The 7,500-nt window shown below is 41.9% G+C and overlaps 1 protein-coding gene across 3 annotated transcripts in view; it reads left to right on the top strand.

The window, feature by feature from the left end:
• Positions 1-7,500, top strand: part of LOC143029831 (transcription factor AP-2-epsilon-like) — a 224,772-nt gene that overhangs the window by 178,287 nt on the left and 38,985 nt on the right. The window lies entirely within an intron of this gene.

Below are 7,500 nucleotides of genomic sequence, written 5' to 3'. Positions count from 1 at the left end.
GGACAGCGCTGCCACGTATCACGTACCACCTGCTTCACACTTCAGGCTTCCGTCTGTGCCAGCTCTTGTGACCGACGCAGCCAATTTGCTTGGTGGCGACGCCGTGCCGAGCACCGCCATCGGGACGGAAGAGCTCGAAGCTCTTGCGCGGCAGTCGCAACAATACAACCCGAGCGCCGTCTTCTTCTTCTTCTTCCTCTTCTTCTTCTTCTTCTTCTTCTTCTTCTTCTTCTTCTTCTTCCTCTTCTTCTTTTTCTTCTTTCGGCCCCTTGTCAACAGCGCCCGTTCGAGGACATGCACGCACGTCCTGGCCGAAACCTGAAGCTCCTCCGGTCCCTTTCCCGGGGAACACCAAATCGAAAGTCCCGGACACTATCACGCCTTCACGTTCACCCCCCTTGGCCAGATAGACACAAGAGGCGCAGTCCACCGCCAGAGAAGGGTTAAAGACGCCTCCCTTTCGTTTTCTCTTTCGACGAGAACTTCAACAGAAAATGGACTGCATCATACGAATGCGTAGTTATAAGTAGGCAACACACACCTGGTGCATTATTAACCCATTCACACAAACCACAATGATCAAACGATCAAGTATCTCAGTCACGTACACATGTTTATGTACGCACATGTGTACATGTGCGTATCAGTGTAACGATTACCTGGACGGTTCCGATTGCGCCTCACGCGACGCCGCGCCGCCCCGCGTTCGAATCCATCACCTACCGGCATTTGAATCACCATCGTCTTAAACCACGTGCTGGGCTCGTGATCGATGGCTATTAACCTTTCTGGTGTATGGATGTTGACCTATGCATGTGTGTGTGTACATTATATATATATATATATATATATATATATATATATATGTATATATATATATTATATATATATATATGTACAGTATATATATATATATATATATATATATGTATAGTATATATATATATATATATATATATATATATATATATATATATATAGTGTATATATATATATATATACTCCTTACATATATGAATGTACATATTTCTCCAGGTTAAGCGTCTTTCACCATGAACAAGTTCCGTCAACAACACCCCACAGGTCCCCACACTAAAAGGAGAGCATCGTTGGGAACGTTTTCTTCTCCTCTTATTCATTGGAAAATTAAATACAAGGTCACTGGAGATGCTTTCATGTTCTATTCAACTAACAGAATTCTATAGTTAATGTTTCCTCGGCATTTATTTCCGTCCTATTCCATCCATCTATTCTTCCTCCTACTCTATCCCCTCTCCAGTCTCCTCTTGTGTTGTCATGCATTAAAGATTTCGTCAATCCATTTTCTATCCTTGTGCTATCCAAACATTCCCTTACGCAATTTCGATCCTTTTCTTCTTCGGTCTTTCTCTTCCTCTCTTTCCTTCCACCCTTGACGCTTTCATCTTGATTGGGACCTTTTTTCTTCTTTTTCATCCTCGTCTTGCACGATAACAAAAGCTGAGGAGGTTACGCCAGGAGTCACTGAGCTGTGGCCGATGTCGCCTCTTTTGCCTTGTGTTCCTCGTCCTCCCAGGACAATTGGTAGACACCTGTAGTAGTAGTTGGTGACATCATGAATCCCTAATATTACACTTTGTCAGTCACCCAGTCCATCTTTTCTCAGGCACATTCTTCGAACAGGTTATGTCCAACTTTTTTGCTACACTCCGGTACCCTATTCTCCTCGTCCACATTCCACACCCTTGCACTAGCATAGATTCCACTGTACTCTCTATCATCGCCTCCTAGGCTTCACTTGACATCTTCCTTCTACATGATACTGTTTTCATCCCTTCGCTTCCGACAGGGATTCTATGGATATGAATGAAATAGTCTGACGGAATTCGGAATAATAAGGAAAATGTCATCCGTACTTTTACAAAAAAAAAAAAAAAGATCGCCAGCCTTAGCAAATGTTTTCAGCCGTTGTGCAAGGATCGACCCTTTCAACCCAAAGGCAAACCTCATAGACTTTTACCAACTTCAATAGCTATATTTGTGAAAATTACCCGTAGATTTTGTACATAAGATAATGGGCCAGACAATCTTCATTAGGGAAAAGAAGTAGAATTATTTCTAGTTTACAAAATACTAGCCAGATTTGGCGAAATGTTTAAAAGCACTGCCCTAGGCAGTACTGTGTGTTCCTTGTGTTCTATTCCATGATCTGCAGTTATAACCACTACGAAGTATCTGAACACTTTAACCCCCCTCCCACACCTTTTATTCTATTGTTCTGATTGTGCAAAGATCGGACCTTTTTAACCCAATACCAAACCTCATAGACTTTATTCTGGGCAACACATGAATATTTTGTTCCGCTTTGAGAGAATGGGGCTTGACTTTTTCTTCCGTTGACTCAGGCATGCGATACATCAGAACGTAGAATGTCAAACTAAGCCGGCTTGGGCAGAAAAAGTGCTACACTGTAAAGTACCTTAAGGTCGTTCTGTGCCAGGCTGTGTCTGTGACTGCTGTGTCGGTCAGACTGCTGTCTCAGGTCAGCCCGTGCTGGTTGTGTTAAAAAAGCGTCGTGTTGGTTGCGGAGCACCAGGCTGATGCGTCGATGCAGAGGCTGTACCAGGTCAGTGTGTCTCAACAGCTGTCGCGTTCACTTGAAAAAGAAAAAATGTCGAGGTGAAATCGTGGAGTAATTCTTCGCCTTCACAAGGGTCACATCTACCGCATTCAGTAGCTTAATGCCAGACCTCTTCCTTTTCCCAACAAACCACAATCTACCCCACTAACCGTCACCCCACCAACCACAACACCCCCCTTTCCAAACATAGACCCCACCCAGGCAACCACAAACCTCTTTACCCAACACAGACCCCCTAAACTAACCACAAACCCGCACCCTGATAAACCCAAGACACTTTTTTTTCAACTCAGTTTTTTCAACTTAGTTTTTTTAGCCTAGTTTTCTCGTGTCACACCAACCCAGTAATTGTTACAATTATTCCTGATGATGTCTCACTGAGGACGAAACGTCGAAGTACATGGATAATTAAGAAGAATTAGGTCACGACCATACTCCAGATGGAAGAAATATCATAAAATAGAAAATACAAAGAAGTTAAATAATTACCAAAATGCTCTTGTTTTTAACGTGAATTACACCAAAGAAAAAAAATCCTTTTTTTGCAAATATATATATATTTATATTTGTGTGTGTGTGTGTGTGTGTGTGTGTGTGTGTGTGTGTGTGTGTGTGTGTGTGTGTGTGTGTGTGTGTGTGTGTGTGTGTTTGTGTGCCAAATAGCTTTCTCCCATATATGGGAGGTAGCTACCCAAGGCATGCATCTCACGACCATCCATCTGTTTTCCCTCTTGTCTTAGCTCCTTGTGGATGAAGGGCAATTAAATAAGAATAAATAAATGAATAAATAAATAGATAAATAAACGAATACCCGCAATAGTGCATTTCGGAAAGGAAAGAACCTATAGTACATTAATTCGAAGTCGTGTACCTATGTTAGGGAGGTGTCTTGAGTTTTTTTTTTTTTTTTTTTTTTTAAGACTCGTCTTAGACGAGCGGGAAATCATCAAGGGGAAGGGAAGTCCAGAGCCTCCCAGTGGAAGGACAGAAAGACAGAGTGTACTTGTCGCCTCATGTAAAAAATAATTGCACAGAAAAAGAGAGCAAAGACGTTTCAGAAAAATGTAGTACAGTGTGGTCTCCTGAGGAAGGGGAGGCACACAGACACTGTGACAGAACAGAGATAAAGATGCAATATTACGGCAGACAATGAGCGTGAAAATCGGAAAGTATAGGAAGACTCCTTCTGGTTTAGACGAAATAGGAGTTGAATTGTCTTCGGAACATGTGGAATTTTTCAAAAGAAATCTCTTTCGCGGGCACGTTGTAAACGAAATCAAAATAAAATTGCATTTCGCTCTTCTTGTCCAAAATGAGTGATAGCATATTTTCCGTGTTGTCCCCCTGGCAGTAACTTAGGATCTTCTAGTGTAATCTATTACAAAGATAAAGGTCAACAAGAGGCGACCTCTGGGAGACCTCTGCAAGCCAAGCAGTGGGCGAAGAACGGTCCTCAGTACCTGGAGACTGGATTAAGCCGCGTCCACATTTGTTGCATTTCCACGTATCGTATCATCTTTGCGTACCACCTAGTGATACAATACGGTGCAACAGAGTATTGTACCCACTTGTTGCGTATCCGCCTGCTGTATACGGATACGCAACAAGTGGGTACAATACCCTGTTGCACCGTATCCTATCACTAGGTGGTACGCAAAGATGATACGATACGTGGAAATGCAATAAGTGTGGACGCGGCTTTAGTCTCCTAGAAAATAACATTTGATTCAACCGTTGTGCTACAGTTGCTGTGCGGCGTGGTAACACGCGTCCATGACTCTACCTTAATGAAATACCTTACTGGCACGGCAGCGAAACTATCATGTTACCAATACCTCATCCCTGTGTAATGAACTACAGTGAGTAGGTGGTTAATAGAAATAATGATAAAGACAAAAGTTCAACTCGGTCCTCTGGCATTCTAACTGGCTAAAAGACTATGGAAGTGACTTAGCGCGCGCGCGCGCGCGTGTGTGTGTGTGTGTGTGTGTGTGTATGTGTGTGTGTGTGTGTGTGTGTGTGTGTGTGTGTGTGTGTGTGTGTGTGTGTGTGTGTGTGTACATGCATATGCTTATGCATATACAATATATGTGCATATATATATATATATATATATATATATACATATACATATACATGCTAATAAGAACACGGGTACGTGTGTTCACTTATGCAAAGTAAACCACTTGGAAAAATAAACTAACAAAGCAGAGCGCTTTCGTATATTACATCCAGTGCAAAAAGTACTTTTTGCACTGGATATAATGTACGAAAGCGCTCTGCTTCGTTAGTTTCTTTTTCCAAGTGGTCTACTTTGCATACAGATACATATATATACATATACATATATAGTACATATACATATACATATACATATACATATTCATATACATATATATACACATAAAGATTTACATATACATACATATATGCATACACTGTACATGTACACACACGCACGCGTGTACATGCACACACACACACACACACACACACACACACACACACACACATACATACACACACCAATGAACCCTGGATTATCCTTATATATATCAGGTGAAGCTTACAGGGATCTAAGTGCAACATATTAGTTAATTTCCATAACGTATTGAAAAGGCTAAACCAGCTGAGCTTGTTCCCTTTTCCAGCTTTCCTTCTTCTTTTCTTCCTTTCTTCCTTCTTGTTCCTCCTCCTTTTCTTCTTCTTCTTCTTCTTCTTCTTCCTTTTCCTCTTCTTCTTCTTCTTTTCTTTCTTCGTTTCTTCTTCTTCCTTTTTTTTTCTTTCATTCTTCGTTTCTTTTTTGCCCTCTAATAATTATGTGCAGCAAATCCTCCTAAACAACTCGCGTCATGGTCAAATTAAAGAAAGCTAAGACTGATTAATCACCATTCGAAGAGGTATTACGAACTATGAGCTAGATGCCGAGAAATTATTTTCAACTAACTCATTACAGCAGCCTATATACTTATTGTTAAGTAATCACAGGGGAACACAGTTCCAATGGAACAATGATTAATAGATGAATAATTGCTACGAATCGGTTGGGAAGTGTAAAAGTGTAATAAAAGACTTACTGACGACTGGACGACTGTCAAAGCGCAGTGGCTGAAGAAGGAGTAGTGACGGTTACACTCTGGAGCTACTGTCAACTACTTACTGGGATTTCGCGTAACTCTCATAAGTCATCTGTGGAAGTAATATTCAATGATAACTGCTGAAGGGAGAATAGTTATGTTTCTTTTTTTTTCATATAAAATGCGCATCTCCTATGAAACATTTACCTACCAACGGAGGTTGAATGAAATCATAGTTTTAGTGAGTATAGTTACAATAAAACAATTGTTCTAACCTACATAGCTGCACTAACATTATCACTAAGAGTGCACAGTTCCTCGAAACACTTCCAGGTAAATGCATACTTACAGTGAACTAATCATCAGGGTTGAACTAGTACTCCGACTCGAGTACTCCGTCTAATGACAGGGGAACGAAACATCTACTTCGGAATGGTTACGGAACAGACCAGACAGACTGGTTGCCACGCAATGAAAACCAATAAAGAGAAAAACAATTTACTACAAATATCATCCAAATGTACAGTCAGAAATATAAGATCCCTGGCTCTTTTCAATATTTACTGGGATCATAAAGGTTTTAGTTCGTATATCAATTAAAAAAATAGTGTCTGTAAATAAGCTTCGTTTGCGACTTACTGGACAAATTATCTGTTCCTTTGCTACCAGATACGAAGACTGCATACCAGAAAGTGTCTAGGAATGGTGTTGTTTTTTTCTCAAACGTACATTATTATCATAAAACATTTAATGGAAAATGTATGGTTACTACAAAGTAATTACTGTGGAGTGGACAAGTGACGCTTGGGAGTGATTTGTTACTGGAAGCCGTCTTCGGATGTCCAATCGAGCGATCTGTTATTGTTGTATTTTATGTTGCTTTAGTAGCTGTTGCTGCTATTGTTGGTCTTCTTTTTCTTCTTGTTTTCCTTGTTCCTGTTAATCTTGTTCTTTTTCTTATTCTTGTCTGTTGCTTTTGTTTATATTATTGCTAACGTTGCTGGTGGTGGCAGTCGTGGTGCTGGTGGTGGTGGTGGTAGTGGTGATGGTGGTGGCATTGATAAATAATGGTGTCAGTAATGGCGACAAGATACGGAAACGGTTTTAGGAAGTGCAAAGTACTCACCAAAATAAGATTTGAAACCCCCACAGTACATTCCATCACCTTCACGCTTGGACAACGTTAACAGTGACTCGAGGGAGGGGGACATGTTTACTGTAACACTATACATAACCGGGAGTGCATCTTCAGGTGTGGGCGTGGTTTCACGTGGGCTTGATCACCCCTTGCCTGCCTGCCTTGCCTTCCCTCTCCCCCTCCCCCTCCCCTCTCTCCATAGCGAGTCGGGAGTGCGTCGCGAACGTAGCTTGCGTCAGCTCATCGGGGACACATCCAGTCAGCTCACAGCCCTCACCACCCTCATTTCCCCTCCGCGCACCTGTTGAACCCCCCCCCTCCCACCTCCTCCTCCCCACGACCTCCTTCACTTGCCGAGTTCCTCCAGAGATATCCTGCGTCTGTTCCCTTTGCGTGCACTGATCTCTTCACCTGACGGCTGTAATCCCACCACCTTCATCCACCGAAGAGGTAGAAAGTGGGTGTAAGTATTGGGGCAGGTCCATGGATGTCAGTATCATTGCTTTAGGTGTGTGTGCGTGTGTGTGTATGTGTGTGTGTGTGTGTGTGTGTGTGTATGTGTGTGTGCGTGTGTGTTGAAGGAGGTTAGGGAGATATGTGGTGTAGATTAATGCGTCCGAATCCCGTTACAACTGTACGATTATCATCCCTACTATGTAAACGGT

The sequence above is a fragment of the Oratosquilla oratoria genome, chromosome 11, assembly GCF_046742065.1.
Source record: "Oratosquilla oratoria isolate Oo_2021 chromosome 11, ASM4674206v1, whole genome shotgun sequence".
Classification (NCBI taxonomy): Eukaryota; Metazoa; Arthropoda; class Malacostraca; order Stomatopoda; family Squillidae; genus Oratosquilla; species Oratosquilla oratoria.
The sequence above is the reverse complement of the archived record's forward strand: the minus strand, read 5'-3'. Positions and strand labels throughout refer to the sequence as shown.